We start from the raw sequence: 18,978 nt of genomic DNA on the forward strand, positions 1-18,978 counted from the left end.
TTGCTGCTGCTGTCATCGTTGACCTGTCCTGTCCATTGGCATCCTCTGTGCTCAGAGGCCAATTAGTTATTTAGTAGCCGAGCAATTGGCAAAACTGTTGAAATTATTGGCCCTTTCCCGAGGGGCAGCCATGGTCCATTAAGTGTGGAGCCAAGTGAATTTGTAATATCTTAATGAGTGGCCTAATGAGAGAGAGAGAGAGAGAGTGAGTGCAGGGGAGTGCAATTTTGGGGGCGTTTTATTCATGGGCAGTGATATGCTGAGTTTTATACACTTGACTTCAAAAGGCCAACTATTCATCGTGGCAAACCCAACTCCACTCACCCATTCCCTGTCACCGCCACAGAGATATTCACTGTCACATTTACAGCCTTCACATCATCTTCCTCAAAATGCTGATGACTTTCATGAAGCTTTCTCTCCCTCTGAGTTGTTCCTGCGGAGTCTGTCACACACCCGAACAAAGTTGGTCCCCAAAGGCGCAGCCCCAACACCTACCTATCTACTCCTCACCGTTTTTGTTCGGGGGACATGTTGTCCATTGTTCTCTTGGCTGTTAGTTTAGTGCTCAAAATGTGAATAATAATTTTATTTGCCCTTCAATTTGCATATGTCTCTCCGCAGTGCTGCACTCCTCGTTCCCCCCCCAAATTGCATGCCCCGTCAGGCTTCTCTTTTTTCACTCTGCTTGTGGCTTGAGGCCCCCCAACCATCGGCTCTGTGTGTGTGTTTGCTTACAATGTAAGCTTTTGGGCAGTTTGACTTTTCGTCCATCAAGTTGTTAACATGTGTTGGTCAGCAGGGAGCGGAGCGACCGGGGGGCGGGTGTTGTGCCCAAGGATGCTATATGGAATGTGTTCAGACTCACCCCGTCAAGTGTCTTTTGGGTTTATTTATTCATGCACTTAGTGAGGCATTCTCAACGCTCTCAAGCTTCAGCTTCATTGCCAGAGACGACCGACCAACGGATGGATTTCTCTCTGTGCTAATTCCCGACTACCCCACCCACCCCTCTTTGGTCTCTTCTGCCTTGCCATCCACTTGCCAATCAAAGCTCTCAAGTGTTGTCAGCTGTCCCAGCCAAAGGTCTGCGCTCTGTGGCCCGTTCCCATTCTAGTGCTTGTTCCGTTCCCGTTTCGTTCCTCGTCCCGTGCAAATCAGTGCGTGCTGCCATTGTTGTTTATCTTTCAACTGTTGTCAGTCCATGTCCAGATTCTACCTTCATGGCTGGCTCTTGGCTACCGACGACACTCCCTACTGCCTTCGGCCCCTCCCCGCCCCTTTTGGCTAAATGAAGCGTGGCTCTTTGTGTCTGCATTGCTGAACCTGAACCTGAACCTGAAGTCTCCAACTTATTGAGCTGCCAAACACAAATGACTTTCCATGCAAATGAGCCAGGAGCCAAGAGGCAGAGAGCCTCGGACTCGCCTTCTTCGATGAGTGGTTGCTGGTCGTCGTCATCATCATCCTCAGGTGTCCCTGAGTTCCGGAAATTTATTGAAAATGTAAGTGCTAATATTTGCACAACAAAAACCGTAACTTAATTGCAAAAACATGTTCCCGGTGCACGGAAGTTTGATCAGGCGAGAGATAGAGAGAGAGAGAGAGAGAGAGAGAGAGAGGGGTGAGAGCAAGCGGAGCTTTCTCTCCCAGTTTGCGGGTAGAGAGCGGACAGATGCATTGTCTAATTACAATGGGTGTGGTTTGTGTTTGTCTGTGCATTTCTAATGTGCACACAATCCTGTTTATTAACCAAGTAAACTGAAAGTTCCATTAACAAATGCATAACCCTTTTTCGTAGAAGCAACTCCTTCTCTTTGCTGCCACACCCATGACTGGCCATGTGGAGTGTCAAACAGTGAAGACCACAAGAATCGGACTCCAACTCCACCCCAACGTCTAAGCTCCCCAAGCCAAACTCCATGCCAAACATCTTTCGATTGTTTCACAGTCTGCCCTGACCAGTCGTTGCCCATTAGCTTAGCCAAATGTCCTTTCCCACACGGCACTAACACACAGACAGCAACAAAAAAAAACGAGGAAATCAAACCAAAATCAAAGGCCAGACAACAAAAGGTTTGTCTTGCAGACGGCATACCGTTACGCCCACAAATCACGCCCTCAACAGGGTAACCTCAACGCAAAAAATGAAACGAAGAGCGCAACAGTAGGGAGCATGGGGTGGGGTCGGCTGCCCACTAAGCGGAGAAATGGCAAATGGTAACCAAAAAAAAAATGACAGGAATTTTACAGTCAGTCAATTATGGATGAGGCCAGGAAGAGTGACCAGCAGAGGACAGGACAGGCAGCAAACAACAGATCAGCAGAACAGCAGTAGAAACCTTTAAGGAAAAGGAAAAGGAAAAGGTATACGCGGTAACACGCGAGCCGAGAGGATATTGGGATTTTACAGAGCAGAGCATTTCCAATAGGTTTTGTACAGTATTTATAAACTGTAATCGTTAAAGTTAGCAGGAAATAATATTAATTTTATTGGTGAATATCCTGCTGAGATCTCTGAGGCTTCAGCTCTTAAACTATTCATTTTAGTCATTCAATGGCCACTTCTCACAACTCTTCCAAGCAAATTCTCTTAAGAGAATTTATCTTGAATTTATATCTTAAAAATATCCACTGCAGGGCATCAAAGGCTTCGTTCTCCCGAGGTGCTTCTCTCTTCTGGCTGTTGTTCCTTTTGTCATATCGTAGTTTCTGTTACATGCTGCTGTAACCCAAACGCGTATTTTCCATATGCGAAAGAGCAGCACCAAAAAGCATGAAAAAAAGAGTAAACGAGGAGGCGGCTGGCAGGAGGATGGGCTGGAACGGAAGGGGTGGACAACAAGGCGGGGCAAATCGACATATTGACAGACTAAATGGAGTTGTGGGTTTTGAGTAGTAAATCAAGTTAGCCACTCACACCGGACACACCACACACATTGGATGGGATGGGATTGGAGTGGAGTTTGGGTTGGGTTGGGTTGGGGTGGAGAATAGGAGACACCACACACAGTTGCATGCATAAGCGAAAATTGCATGCCGCAGAGAATTTACCACAGCAACAAACAAAACAACAACAAAAAGAAGAAAACAAAAGGAGCAGCAGAGCCAAAGGTTGCCATGAAGTTTGGATGCTCTAAAAGGGGAAGAGTCCCACAAATTCATTCCATTTTCTACCCAAAAATATTCCCTACCTTCTGCACCACAAAGCCCATCAAAAAGTTAAGCTACCTCCAGTTCTCTAACAAAGAAAAGGTATACAAAAAAAAGCAAGAAAACCTCACAACAAGTTGGCAAAAGTCAAAGAAGAGACTTTGCCGCGTTAGTGGCTACCAAAAATGTGTGTTGCGGGGAGCATGTCTGGCAGACTGGCACTGGGCGGGCACTGGGCACTGGGCACTGGGCACTGGGTTCTAGGGTCGACTATCGACTGGGGGACTGTTGGACTGGACTGCTGTGTGTTGCAGCTTTTTGTTGTCTGTCAAGCAGAGTGGCCAAATATGGTTGTTAGATTGGTTAGACCGAAGACCGAAGACCGAAGGCGGAACACGGCAGTGCAAAAAACAAAACAGCAAAAAAACATTTGCATATTTTGAGTGTGTGTCTTGTTTGAGTCTTGTCTTACTCCCATTGGGACCTGTCTTTTCGGTCACTCTGGCCAAAGGAGTTGCCGGGTTTTTGCCAGCCAAAAATCAAAGCCAAAGTTCGTTTATTGCCGGCAAAAAGTTTGTTGTTTTTGGAGAGGTTTTGTTGCCTCGCGAGACAGCTTAGATCTTAGGTTAGGCCGTTTGCAACTATTGTCTTTTGGCTGGGGTGCCTCTGCCGGTACATCCCCAGGGTAAGGCGCCGTCTCCTGGTTTGCTGTAACGATTGCTGTTTGCACGCAAATATGAAAATCACAGCAGCGACAACAACGTCAATTGTTGTGGAAAATGTGTGTGTTTAGCCTGGTGGGACATGGCTGCCTAAAATTCCACACTCCACAGTCCACATACAACTCATCATCATCATCAAGAGACAATCATCATCGACAGACATCATCGCTGTCCTGCTCAGGCGGCGGCTGCGGCGGCTTGCCTCTGTTCTGTTTTGTTTCCCACTTGAGGGAATATTTATGCAAAATTCTACGTTGTTCTCCATAACCCGCTCGGGCTGTAGCTCTCACGCTCTCCATCAGTCTGCCCTGTGTCTTGCCTGCTCTCTGTCGCTCCTACTCTCCACTCTCCACTCTGCTGCTCTCTCCACTCTCCACTCCACTGCTTTGTCCATTCAAATGTGCAGTTAGATCCACAGACAGAACCCAGGGCCAGGGACCACCACCGCCATTCATCGTTCACCGTCACATTTGATCCATAAAACATGAGTCGATTTCGATTTGCGATTTGCGATTTAATGCAATCAGTTTGGGAAAAGCAAAGGATTGTTGGGGGAGGGGTTTTAGCTGCAAAATCGTTTCCAAAATGTTTGCTTTTAAGCTGGAACTTGTGTCTGTCAAAATCTGTGCGGCGCCCAAACGATTTGGCAGTGGTACGGCAAATAGAATTTATATTTGGCATTAGGACAGGACTGATGATCGAGCACCAAAAATGAATAATTATGCCTGTTTATGCTTCCATTTATGTGGAACTTTTCTTTATTTTTATGAGCACTTTTGCCACTTGCTAGCCTCTGTCTCTATTTGCTTTGCTGCCGCAACCAAAATCCCTTTTTTGTTTGCAGCGTTTTGGACAATAACTTCATTAGCAAGCAACCGACAAACACTCGACTTGACTTGGCCCTGCCACTGGACCCCGGGACCTTGTGCTACCCAAAAGCCACTGGCTGCTAACCAGCAACCCAACGAGCATTTACCAACTTTCAATAGGCAGAGAAGAGAGCTGTGTGTGTGTTCATTTGGTAGTAAAAATCAACAGCTAGTGCAGTGGAGTGGAGTGGAGACTTTAGCTGCTGTCTCTTCTCTCCAGCAGAAGTTCCTGTTCCCGCTGTTCCTCCTGGCAGCGGGAAACTGCAGCGAGCAATTAGACAAAGGTCCAAAGTGCACAGCCAGCCGCTCCACCCGCTTATAGTTTCAGGGCTAGCCCAACCACAAGACCCACTCTCCCCCACTCAAATATTTCTCAGCATTTATTGACATTTCTAGGAGGCGTGGCTGTCTGCAAATTTACTACAAATTGGCAATCACTGAAAAGGTGAACTCTTCTCGAAGAGTGGAGTATCCTTGGAACCCCAACTAACGTTCATTTGCGCATTGAGTGGGTGTCGTCGTTGCCTTTTGTTCTTCTTTTTTTGTGTCGAGAGGTTGCCGGGGTTCAAGTGGCTTGTCCAACGGCATTGTTACCACCCGTACAAGTTTCAAATTTAATTAGACAAATTTTTAATTGATATCATATGGCCAACGCCCCACAATTGTTGACTCTACACTGGCCCCTCCCCAGCAGCAGCAGCCGCAGTGGCACCCCCCAAAAGTTGCACGTAAAACTTGTTAAGGAAATTGCAATGCTGAAAAGTCAGTAAGACGCTGTGTGGCAGTGGCAGCAGCAGCAGCAGCAGCAATGGCTGCAAATGCAATTATTTGCGTCTGAACTGTATGGAAATTTTGTGAAGCTTTTTGCCCCCCTCAGATACCAACTCCCCTGAAAATGTGAACCGCCAGCGCCTTGAGCGCACTCTCAAACAATTCAAGTTTGACTGAGTTTTACTCTTGTAAAGTGATTCTTCCTTGTTGGGTAGAAGGTGTGAGCATAATGGAATTTGGATGCTGCTGCAAGTTGTGTGTGTGTGTCTTGTCAGCTTGTTAGCCAACAGTGGAATGACTCTATAAAAGCTTTAGAAATATCAGAGATAATGCACTTGAAGTCAATGGATTTTAGGAGCAGATTCGGGCTGGATTCAGACTAGATTCAGGCTAAATTTGGATTAAGTTCAGGCTAGAAACAGACCCGATTCCTGCATAGATTCAGGCTAGTTACATGTAAGATTCAGGCTCAATTCAGACTAGTTTCAGACTAGTTTCAGACTAAAATAAGGCTCAATTCAGACTAGATTCAGGTTAGATTCAGACTAGATTCAGGATAAATTTAAACTAAATTTGTGTAAGACTTAGACTAGATTCCTGCACGATCTTGGCTACATTCATACTGGATTAGGACTAGACTTAGACTATAGTCAGACTAGATTCAGTCTAGATTCAGCCTAGATTAAGGCCAGTAGGTTACCCTTTAACCTTTTAGCCTATCTGCCTTCCAAGTACTCAACAAATTCCTGCTTAATTTCACAGAATCTACCTCTATAAGCCCTGGCAAAAACAAAATTTATGCAGCACCCCAAGGCGTTTAGTTGTTGTTCTCCGTTCGGTTCTGTGCACTGTGCTGAGGATTGCCCTGCAGGGTCCCACAACTATTTATCCGTTCGCTTGTTCTTCCAGTCTATTTCCCCAGGAACCCTTTAAGCGCATTTTAGTGTTAAGTAAACAAGTGCATAATTAAGGAGATTCTAAGCCAACAAACAGCAGCATCAGCAGCAAAAAACAAGGACACCAAAGGCAGAGAAACAGAGAGCAGACTCTCGACATTTAAAAGGCAAGCCGGGGAATCCCTGTGCTCCAGTCGCACCCTCTCTGACTAGCCTCTCTGCACTGACAGGCGCAAGCCTCCTCCCTTTTTGCTCTGTTGTCAGTGACAGGCGATAGGCAAACAACACACACACACACACACACACAAACACAGATAAATGATGGGGGAGCAGGCAGCCAGCAGCAGCCCAGCAGCACGGCAGAACGTGGCGGGGGGTTGGCGTTACCGTTAGACCGTTTGGTAGATAATGTGCCTGCAGGTCATAATATTAATTGTTTTTACCGTTTCAGCACTTACAAGGGGGGGTGGGGGCAAAAGGGTTGTTGTCTGTCCACTTTACACGGTAGAGCAATGGAGAGGAGAGAAGTGGGTAAAGAAGTGGGCGAAAAGTGGGGACAAAGCGAGAGCGAGGAGAGTGCACGTGAGTTGCCCCTTATTGAATGTCTTTGACAGCCGCTGGCACGCCCAAAAGTATGCTTTCCAATTTTGCAATTAAGACCCAACGCGTGTGGCACAGCACAACAACACCAAGGACACAGAGAGGCAGGACATTTGCTTTGATTCAATTAGCCAACAGCCAGCAGCCAGCAGACCGAACCCGGTTTAGCCTCTCCCTAAGCCACATGATCCACGGCTCTTGTCCTTATGCCTGCCTCAAATTCCTTCAGCATTTCATTAAGTCAACGAACGGACTTCTATTAATTGAGCATTTGTGCGGCTTCCAAACAGGGAGAGGGTAGGCAGAGCCGCAGCTTAAGATGGCAAATGGGGGACTACCCACAGCGCCACTTGTCGACACCAATTGCCGCCAGTTGACAGGCCAAAAGTTTTGCCTGCAAAACCGTCAAAGCCACATGTCCGAAGTCCACCTTTGTGCCAGCTACATTTCCGGCTTTGCTGCTGACTTAATTTGATTAAAAGTTTGCGGACAAACAAGGAATTTGAAGGAGCCCCCCCCCCACACCAACAAACGGTGTGGGGAGACCCCAACAAATAGATTTCAACCTCGAAAGACAAAAGAATTTATTTGCCCATTGAACATTTTAATGATTTAATTGTTCAAACAATTAGGCGACAAATCGCTGATGAAGAAAGTTGAACGGAAATTTAGCGATTTGTGTAAAGGTAAAAGTAAAGACAATGTAAGCCAATAGATGAGCTGGAAAGGCTAATTAGATTCAGCTAAAATGTGTGCCAGGAGTTCGAACTAAGAGCTAAGTGAAAGTTGAATGCGAAATGTCCTCAAAGATGGGCACATTTTCTGTAGGTAACTTAAATATACGAAGAAGTTCAAGGCATTCAGGAGTGGAAGAGGACTTAGTGCGGAATTAACTTCATTTCAATGAATAGTTCTTAATTCTTCTTAAATATTTAAACAAAGCAAAGGCTTATATGGTTTAAGATTAAGTAAGGAAGAGCTCTCCAGTTGCTTCCATCTTCTGATAGCTCTAGGCACAGGAAAAATCACTCAAATCACAAAAATTGCCAGCTCATATTTGATCTATATTAAATGAAGTCCCCCTATAAAATCCCACATTTTAATACTGTTAATGGCTTTAGCTCTGTAGCTCCTCCTTTTACTCACTGGCAATCATTTGCCATTCTCGGTTGTCTCCTGCGGGGTGCCTGACTCGCACTCCATGGCCGTTGAAGTGGACTTAACTTATAACTTTATGCACATGTAACTGACGTTTAGGCAAAGCGTCAAAATAAAACCAAAAACTTGAGCCAAGACCCAAACAAAGGGCGTTGGAAAATGCCTGGAAAAACAACAGTCAGCCCAAAAGTGTTTTGTATGCTCAAGTCTATGACACTCCTGGGATACCCAAAGACGAGAGAACACAAGGAGGAACTCCCTGAATGGCGAAGAAGGAGGAGTTTCCTGAGTGGTGTAGATGGGACACAAGAAACTCACTCGTGCACATGTCATATGAGGATGAGGCAGGCACAGGGGCAGACCCAAGGCAATGTCAGGAATTCAAATTATTTGATACACAAAAAAAGAGAACTAAAGAACTTTCCCGTTTTTGCTTTGCTTTTGGCCATTACTTAATTGAATTGAGTGCAAATACTTTGCTTTGTTTTTGCGCAGGGATTTTCTTTTTTTTTTGTCGTTTCATTCATTCGATGATTACAAAGCGCAGCCAAAGGAATTTCTCATTATTGACCACAAAAGTCGTGGCTGGGATCAATGCTAACAATGTCTCTGTTACAAATTGCATTCCACTTCAGAGCAGGGGACGGTAGAGACAACAACAAGGAAGGGAGAGACTCGCACCGCAGAGAGAAATGAAATTAAAAATCGTTTGATGGCAACACTCGACTCGACTCGACTCGACCGTTTGCTGGCTTCAGATTAATGTAAAAATCGAGTACAAGTCAACACAGATATTGTTGGAGTTTGCAACGCAATCGAAGTCGAACAAAAAATGTAAAAGAAAATTAATTAAAAGCGTCCAAAGCGACCAGCGTAGCATTGACATCAAAGTGTTCCCTTTTGTGCCACGGAAAAACTTCAATTAATGCAACCAAATGGAGCTTGAAGTGTCAGTGGCAGTCGTCTATGGATTGAAGTTTCTGCTGGATGGAAAGTGGAAACTCCGATGGTTATCTGCATAAGTGGAAAAAGTGTTTGTCTATGACTACCCAACACACCCATTTCATGCCCCAAAAAAAGGAAAACTCATCACTTGAGCTAATTTAAGCTAAACAAAAGCGTCTAAAAATTTTCTCATTACTTGAGCACACACAGACGGGCAGACACCTCACCTCCCCTCGTACGAGTCCGGTACAGTGCCAGCCATAATTTTCTCCCATAAAACGTCAAATGTGGCACTTAAAGCGCTCCACACCCCAGTCTCGGTCCCTGTCCCACAGGTGTTTCGGACCCGGACGTTCTTCAAATTAAATGAAATGCGTAAAAATGGCAACAATTTGATTTTTGTCAGATTTTCGGGGAGAGCAAGCCCAGGCACAGGCAAAGATACAGATACGAGTGCTAGAGAGATGCTCCAGAGTTGGGGGCAGAGTCGTTGCCGAGGCACGTAAACATCACAGTGGCATGGGGGGGGGGAATGGGATGGTCGAGAGCAACCCCCGAAACGCATGTTTTATGCAATGTTGCCTCCCGCCATCCCGCCACTCATTCTGTTTCTAGCGTATTGCACGCACAGAGCTCCCAAGTTGCTAATTTAAGTGTAATAATCCTCAAAGCCAAGGAAACGTGAGCCAATTTATATGCAGGCATTACGGTGTAAGCATTGGAGAGAGTCGGGAGTTGGAGCTGAAGTCCGCAGAGGGATCGAGGAGTGATTTTAGCGGGGATATGGGATATGGGAGATAGGGTATGGTTCTGGGCCCTGGGTCTGCACCATTTACCTGATGGCCATCAGATTTGTGTGAATTACTATGGAAGCTGAAATAGTACATTCGAGCAGCTGAAATGAAATGCTTGGTTGCCAAAAGTAAATAAGTTTGAGATGAGATGAGATGTGAGCAGCTTTTTTCGATCTAATAGATTTTATTTTTTGAAAGAAAAAACGTTCAATAATTGCATGTATCTAAAATTCTCTTTTGTCGCTTTACAACACTGTTAGAGCTGTGCAACACTGATTTTTATCTAATAGATTTTATTTTAATATTCGTAATTGAAGTTATTGAAACAAAAATATTTTAAAATACAAAAGAAATATTAAATTGATGATCAAATGATCTTTAAGTGGCGCTTTACAACACTTTTAGAGCTGTTTTAGATGTGCAGCACTGCTTGAGGATGAGTAACACTGCTTGAGTATGTGCAGCACTGCTTTATGAGCGCCAAAAGCGGTTCCCCATCGAACTAGTTCCTCCACTTGAACTAGAACTAAAGCCACCATTTCCATTGTCTTTGATTCCCCCACGGGCTTAGCTAATAATCGTTAAGCACACACCGGCCGACAGACACCCCCATTCAAAGAATTGTTTATTGAGGTCTCTGGCACAACCACCCCCACGCCCTCATTTTGGTGGAAATTATGAAACAAACAACCGCAGCAAACAAAACTCCAACACTGCCCCACAGCCCTATCCTGGGCCCGCTCCTTGTTAAAATAAATTTAATATTGATTCAGCTTTTGTAATGAGAAACGCGACAGCAGCAGCGGCGGCAACAAAAGTCCACTTAAAAAGCCACGGCCTAGTGGCTCTCTCCCCCCAGCTCATTTCTGCGTTAACTATGGAGTAGCGGTAGGGGTAGGGGTAGGACTGGTGGAGTGTCAGGGCCTAACCAGGGTTACCACGCTGCCCCGTGCCTGTCAAATGTTTTGATGTTGTTGCACTTTAGCTGCCTCGAAATTAAAAAGCATTTAAATTATGCTGATGACCAGAGAGGGGGAGAGAGAGTGAGCCAGAGACAAAGACTCGAGTACCCCTGCCCAACCCTGATGAGATTTTTGTTAGCCCTAACATGAGGGGGGGCCATTTCATTATAATGTCCGTGTGTGTGTGTGTGGCCATCGAGCAGACACCAAAAGCACTTTACACGTTTCGGCTCGGCCCTTTCATTAAGTTTGGCATATAACATAAATGATAAACAAGGATGCGGCGGACATAAGCGCCATAGATGGGACATGGATATGGCCCAGCGAGTACTTTGCCAAAAGTGTGTTCAGACATGTTGGCTGGAATTTTTGCGCAGTTTATTATGCAGAGTTGAAGAGTGGAAATTGTGTTGTGATCTTTGGCTGGAAATTAAGTGGATCTTCAGTTGACATAATGACTAATGCCAGACTTTACTTCACTCACTTTTCCATAAACAAAACAAAGGTAGCTGAAATTTTAATATATTTTCAAAATATTCTTTGACTGTCATAACTTTGTCTTTGAGACTCCCCGCCCGCCATGCAGTCCCATTAAAAGCAAAGTTATTTACCGAGCAGCTCATTAGGCCAAAGCCTCGTACCCTCTCAACCCTCTGGAAATGTCCTTTGAGGGCTTGACAAAGGTTTTGCCATCATCCGCCATTCGGCAAAGGAGCAGGGACATTCAGTTCAGTTCATGGACAGTGGAGTGGAGACTGGAGACTTGTCGCATTTCATTTCATTTTTCGGTTTTATGTTAAATATTAAGACCCGCCTGCTGTGTCAGCTTCCCCTCTAAAGTGAAGAGAGGGCAGAAAGAACCCTTGCCTCCATGCTGAGTGCTGCGGAAACTATCGTCCTTTTCTGGTCAGTGCCGCTGCTTTTGCTAAACCTCGAAAGGACAGCCAACACAGGACCCCGCCACTTGGCCAGCATTGAAATGGAAATCTTTCTCAAAGTTCCAGAATGCAATTAATTTTAACGCCAAAACTCATTAATATCCTCAGCAACGACGACGACGACGACGAGGAGAAGGACACTCAAGCTCGAGCGGTTCCTTACCTTTTTTCACTGTGTGTTAGCCCTTTTGCTATTTACCTTGGTTAATAATAAAGCAGCCGAAGGCGGTGGCAGCAGCAGCAGCAGCAGCAGCAGCTGGGCGGGCTCTGTATTATTTTCGTCTGCAAAAGATGAAAACAAACTCAAAACTTGTTGCACGCCTTTGGGTTTTTCATATCAACAAACACACAAAAAGAAAAGAAAATAATGTTCAACTCTACCTTTTTATTTTTATTTGTATTTTGTTGTTGCTTGGTTTTACCCCCCTTTCCGCCTTTCTTTTGAGGCAGCAATGATTTATGGCCAAAGGCCAGAAAGGTCCCGATCCAGGAAATGAAGTTCAAGGCATCGTAAGTAGTTTCGGAAACGTTGAGGGGAAATGCTGAAACGTTGAAAGTGTAAACAAAAAAAATCCTCAACCTCATCCTGGGCCACTTCTGTGTGGCACTTGTACCTTGCTCAAATTGAAAAGCTCTCACTCGAGGCACACTTGGGAAGGATTTGTGGAAGAGTCGGACGACTGCCTCTTAGGCAGTTTGGAGCGAAACAGAAAAAAAGTTTCATTGTTGTCCCGGGATTTGGGCAAACAAAATTAAGCAGTCTGCAAGTTTTTAATTAAAAAAGGACCGAGCCGAGTGTGCATTAAGCGGCTAAGACGCGAAATGGGGGCCACCCCCAAGGCGGCAAAAGGATGGGCTGGGCAAACCTCTTTAAAGATGGAATGCCATAACATTTTGTACGCTATTAATTTATCTCAAAATTCCAGCTAGAAACGAATCTGTTTGCCAGCAGCAATTAGTGCTGGAAAGTTGTGCCCGCTGCTCGTGCAAAATTCTTAGACTTATCCCCCAACGATCTTTAAAGATGTTGTGTTAACAATGTTGTTGTGGAAATTTGCCAACAGGTTTACATCTCATAGCCCCCACATACTGCGAGTATTATTTAGACGGACTTGATGATGATCCTAAGCACATGTGAACAAATTGCGTGGCCCCAACGTTGGCAGGAAATTTGTTCAAACTGGCAACAAATTGGCAAAGACACGCCAACAAAAAAAAGCCGAAACCGAATCCGAAACCAGAACCCAATCGAACGAGTCGCTCGCATCGAGTTGAGTGTTAAGCCAAAACTTGATGAGATGCAAATGGATTTGTGAGATAAAGAGCAGGCCCCAGCAAGGACAGAAGAGGAGCCAGAGGAGCAGAGCAGGCAGTCATGATCGGGTACCAGTTTCAGAGTCTGTGGACGTGGACGTGGACAGGACAGACGCAGAGTCAGAGCCAGTCCAGCCGCAGACTGAGACGTGGGCCCCAGCCAAATGTTGGCTTGGCTTATTATTAACTGTATAATTTAATGTGTAGGCAGGAAATTGATTTATTATCAACGCAAGTTAATTTTTTTCTCCACTCATTTTATAAATTAAGCAACTCCGCAGGCTGCATAAATCTTTGCAACTATTCCACACAGGAACAAAAAAGCAGCAAGGGAGTGGCAACGACAGTGAGGTACCCTGGTGCTGAGATTAAGATTTGGAAGATCATAAGAATTATTTGTATAGCGTTAGTTGGCAGAACTTTCAGCGAGTCAAAGTATTTTTTTGCTGATAGTTGCGACGCAAACTTGAACCCCTCGAACTCCTTCGCGCACTTTTAAAGGGCATACAAAATAAATCACAAATGAAGTTGTTGGCTACCACAGTTAACCGGGGGAAGGGAGGCAAAGTAAAATAAAGCAAAATAACTCGCGTCATCGGAGAGATAAGCGCAGCGCGACAAGCGTCTGCTGCGCCGCCTTGTTTGGGTGACAAAATCCACGACACAGGAGGATGACGCGTAAGCTGGCAGACGGAGAAAAAAAAGAGGGAGAGCGCGGCAGGAGAGCGAAAGCGCGTGACAAGCGGCAGACGGCAGGCAGGCAGGTAGAAGAAGCTTTTGGGCCTCGTCACACTCACTTAATAATTTATCGCGCCTACTTTTTGTGTGCGTGCGTTTTGCCTTTCTGCTGTTGTAGATGATACTCTCACAGAGGATACAAAAAGATAACTATAAACTCAACTAATACAAGAATTAATTATTAAAAGGCTTCATACTCGCATATTCCCCTGAATGAGTACTCTTACTTTTGCTTTTTTTAAGAGCATTTGCTCTTCGACTGCTGCCGTTACACTACTTCTCTCTCACTCTCTTTCTCTCTTGTTTTTACATTATCTTTTTATCTTAATGTTTCGCTGTTCGTCGTCGGCTAAGTTATCTCGGAAAGTAGCTGCTAGGTAGGAGCTTTTGCCAAGTTGTGCAAGCAAAAGGAGGGAGAGTTAGAGAGGGGGGAGACAGATATTTGTGTGGGATAAGTGGCAGGAAATACATCAAATCGAATACTCGAAAATGAGCGATAAAGCTTATCAAAACACCCATCCTACACTTTGCCAACCAATCCATAATAAATCAGATTGAAGTGGATATAAGGTACAGCCCCCAAATCATTCTACCGCCGCAGGACAGGATGCCGTTGGTTGATTGTGCTGCCCACCAGTTGTCGCATGTCATTGCAACTTTCGATTTCTGAATCGAAATAGTTTGTCAGGGCACATGACAAGTGATTGTTGCCAGTGCTCTCTCTTTCACTCTCTCTCTCTCTCTCTCTCTCTGGTCGTATGGTTGTCGTGTCGTTACCATTGTTACCGTTGTGCGGACAGTTGGAGTTTGGGTGGTTGATCGCTCGTCAAGCCGTGACAATTTTCCAATTGCATTTCGTCAAAAAGTGTTCGTTGTTGAATTTTTTCGGGCAGCAAATTGCTATTAAATTGCCACACAATTGCAAAATGCCATAAATCGAATGGGATTGAAATGAAACGAAATGAAACGAATCGAATCGAAGCTCGAGTTGGGTTCCGTTCCACACTTTCATGTCCAACATGGAGTACGAATGTTTCAAGTCCATGTCCATGTTGTGACCCGCACTCCCACACTTCAGAGTTGGAATTTAATGGCCTGGTTTTCCGCTTGGTTAACTCAATTTGCGTGGCTTCTTTCAATTAGGTTTCCGCTCGGTTCCCTCTGTCTGGTCTCTCCCGCTCTCTCCCCTCTCTCTCTCTCTCTTCCTCATTTCACTTAAATATATAGAAAATTTGTTATTTGTTTATTTGTCGCAAATAAAATGACAGCGGGAGAGTTCCATTTAAAGAGTTTTATTTTTGTTGTTTTGTTTTTATTTTTATAGATTTTTCGTTGAACTCGTAAAATGAGAAATGTTAAATTAGAGTCTGCCGCAAATGAGTTTGACGACAGACAGGGGGAACGGGCCAGTGGCAGGTGCAGCAGTCTGACCCAAGCCCAACCCTCAATGGCTGCACCCCCAATGGTGGGGGGTCTTCGCATCAGTAACCCAAAACCCAAAAAACCAAAAATCGTTGCTAATCAATAATGAAACGCTGATGAATCAATTAAATGGCATTTGGGCTCCATAAGCACCAGCCATTTATCACACGGGGCATAAAGAAGCTGCCAACGAGTCCGCCTAAAGTCATTAAAATTCGTCGTCTGCGACGATGTCTCCTTATCCTACCCGCCTTATCCACACGGCTGCAACATGCATCAAAATAACAGCAGAGGAGACTCAGCGGTGGAAGTGGTTGTTGCCGGCCCTCACAACGATAAACGCAGAAATTATTTCAATCAAATAATGCGAGTTTAATGTGACATCCGACAGGCGACAAGCGACAGAGACAGAGACTCGGAAAGAGAACTGCGAGGAGTGCAGCCAACAAGCCAATAAATGCCAGGAAGAAGGCCAAGAACGGACCGCACAAAAGCCAAAAAGTGTGGGGGAGAACTGCGACTAGAAGGTAGCGAGAAGTGGGAATGCTCTTTCGATGGTTTCTATGTTGCTCTTCGATGGATCAGTAGAGATAGCTCCTTTCGTATCGCTACAAAGTTAGTTCTTGTAATTTATGAATTCACCTTAGCAATTGGCTTCGGTTTAGTCACTGATTCCCCTCAATTAATTAAATATTCCTTAAGCACCTTAAACCCTTTACATACTTACAATCGTAAACCCAACTAAGCTGCCCAATAATCTTTCTCAGTTTCATTCTGCACGTGTTAACTCATCTTTAACCCATCCCGAAGCTGCTTCTTGATACCTGCTGGCAGTTTCAAGTCTTCCCGCTGTCCAGTTTGATGTGACAGCAGTGTACCCTCTTCGTGTCAAGAGAGTCACAGCTTCCCCTCTTCTAAACGGTGTCCCAGCTCTTGCTGTCAAAGAGTCCCATCTCCCTCTCCTGCTGTCAGTGAGTTCCAGCTCCCTCATTGCACACCAAATGACGCATTATTGAACTGTCAATGGAAGTGACAAAGGGTTAAACAATGTCACCATCGACCATCATCATAGTTATACATTTATTTATTTGAACCCTGCACAAACAAGGGTGAGTGATGGATGGATAATGGGTAACTGGTATCGAAAAGATGTGATTATAATCAACATTTGTTAGCATTTTTAGAGCTTTAGAACCATAATTTCCTGCACTATCTGAAACCACAAAAGTTTTGCTTATAAACTTGAGTTATTCTTCAAGTCAGTTTTCCGCCCAAAGGCAATCGCATATTTCCGGAATGAGCCGAAAGATGTTGCCAATTGAGTGAGGCGTCTGTCTCACCTTGCTATTGCCTGGGGACCTCAAGCCGAACCTGGGCTTGGTCTTGACTCTTCAGTGGGTCAGTGTCATCATCGGACTTGCTGGAGCATCAAATGCCCGTTGGCCAATAAAACCCAACACTTTCCTATGGGTGTGTGCGGACTGTCCTGTGTCTCATCTTCTACGTTTCGGCTACGAAGTTTTGAGTGGGATATGGAGATGGAGTTGGAGGAGGCTCACGTCACTTTTCGTGTTTGATAAGGATCCGCAATCGGAGAAGGAGAAACGAAGACAAGACAAGGCGAAGGCGAAGGCAAAGGCGTACGTACGTACGGTCAAATATATTGGAATTTTATTATGCATGACAGCTCCAAAAAAGAACAAAAAACCGAACAATGGACACTCCCCCGAATGAACAACAAGGAGCGGTTGGGTCAGAACTGAGACCTCAGACCCTGGACTCTGCACTGGCCCTGGCCCTGGCTCTAGCTGCTTACCTGTTTGACAGCGGGTTGCCCCGTTGGATACCAAAATGCTTAGCCATGTGAGAAAAGATTGCGTTATTCATATTTTAATTTTACTTGTACCAAAAAAATGTTCCTTCACTCTTTTTTTTTTCCACCAGTTTTTTGTATCATCTTTGCCCCTTTTTTCATATTTTTGTTGTATTTTGATTATTATTCGTTTATTTTTTGTGTGTATTTTGGAAAACGATTCTTGAATATCGATAAGGTGGCAAGGCGGAACGGAATGTTCTTCGCTTTGTTGTTGCTTTGTGGGATGATTATGTAAGTTTTGTCGGGGGGGGGGGAACATCGATTTATATTTTGACAAATGATTTCCCAATGAGTTGACAGTTTTCAGTATTCGAGTTAATAATAAGAGAGAGAGAGAGAGAGGAGGAGGCAACATGTATTTAATTAATTAAGCCGCGTCAAAGAAACACCCAACATCGAAAGGCAATAAGAGAGGGCCAATAATGAAAAAATATTCGGGCTTGTTAGCGTTACAAAAATATCCACAAAATCTCCGCTCTAAAAAATATTCATAGAATTGATGATAAAAGCCATAGAACTCTGCGCTAAAAAATATCCACAAAATTGTTGATAAAAACAACAGAACTCCGCTCTATAAAGTGTAGCTATAACCCATAAAATTACTCACAAAATTGCTAACTAATGGAATAACTTGACTCTTAAATGAATATTACTCACAAAGAAACAATTAATAATACCATTAAATCCATTTGCACAATGGAAATTACACAAATCGGCAAATTGGAGCTGTTGCGTGGTGCAGATGCAATTTATAACAAATTTCAACAAATTATTTGGTAATTTCATAAACGTTTCCACTTATTCTCTGGGCAAATATTGCATTTGTTAAGTGATTTGCAGAATAAATACAAGTACAGTCCGCAGGGACCAGCAGTTGACCAGAGTTTGTGCCAACAGCAACAAATAAATTAAGCAGCAAACAAAGTAAAATGTCGACAACATTTAACATTAATGGAGAGTCCTATACAGGTGGGTAAAAGGATAGATATAAGAATATCCTGGCAATTATTTCTACCCCATAAATTCCTCTCCCTCTGCCCACAGTGAACCTCGCTGATCTCCCACCAGACATCACCCTAAACACCTTCATCAGGGAACATGCCCAACTGACGGCCACGAAGTTCATGTGCCTGGAGGGAGGATGTGGTGCCTGTGTGTGCGTTGTGCGCGATGCCAATGGACCCAGAGCCATCAATTCGGTTGGGTTCAAAGATCAACTGAATCATTCCAAACTCTAACAATGAGCTCCCATCGCTTTGCAGTGCCTCAAACTACTGAATACCTGCGCCCAGCTGGAGATCGTTACGTGCGAGGGTTTGGGCAGCCAACGCAGCGGCTATCACCCGATACAGAAGCGTCTGGCCAAGATGAATGGCACCCAGTGTGGGTATTGCTCCCCGGGATTCGTGATGAACATGTACGGGCTGCTGGAGCAGCACCAGGGACAGGTGAGCATGGCGGAGGTGGAGAACTCATTCGGAGGCAACATCTGCCGCTGCACCGGCTACCGTCCCATACTGGATGCCATGAAGTCCTTTGCGGTGGATAGTGACATTCAGGTGCCCGCGGAATGTGCGGACATTGAGGATCTTAGCCTGGAGGCCCGCAACTGTCCCAAGACGGGAGAGCCCTGCAGCGGCAGTTGTCATCGTTCCACTTTGATCTACGAGGATGGCAGCCAGTGGCATTGGCCCAAGACATTGAAGGAGCTGTTTGAGGCACTGGACAAGATCGGAGAGGCGGATGAGTTCATGCTGGTGGCTGGCAACACGGCGCATGGTGTCTACAGGCGATCGACGGACATTAAGCACTTCATCGAT

Source organism: Drosophila guanche, unplaced genomic scaffold, assembly GCF_900245975.1.
Source record: "Drosophila guanche unplaced genomic scaffold, DGUA_6, whole genome shotgun sequence".
In the NCBI taxonomy this organism is placed as follows: Eukaryota; Metazoa; Arthropoda; class Insecta; order Diptera; family Drosophilidae; genus Drosophila; species Drosophila guanche.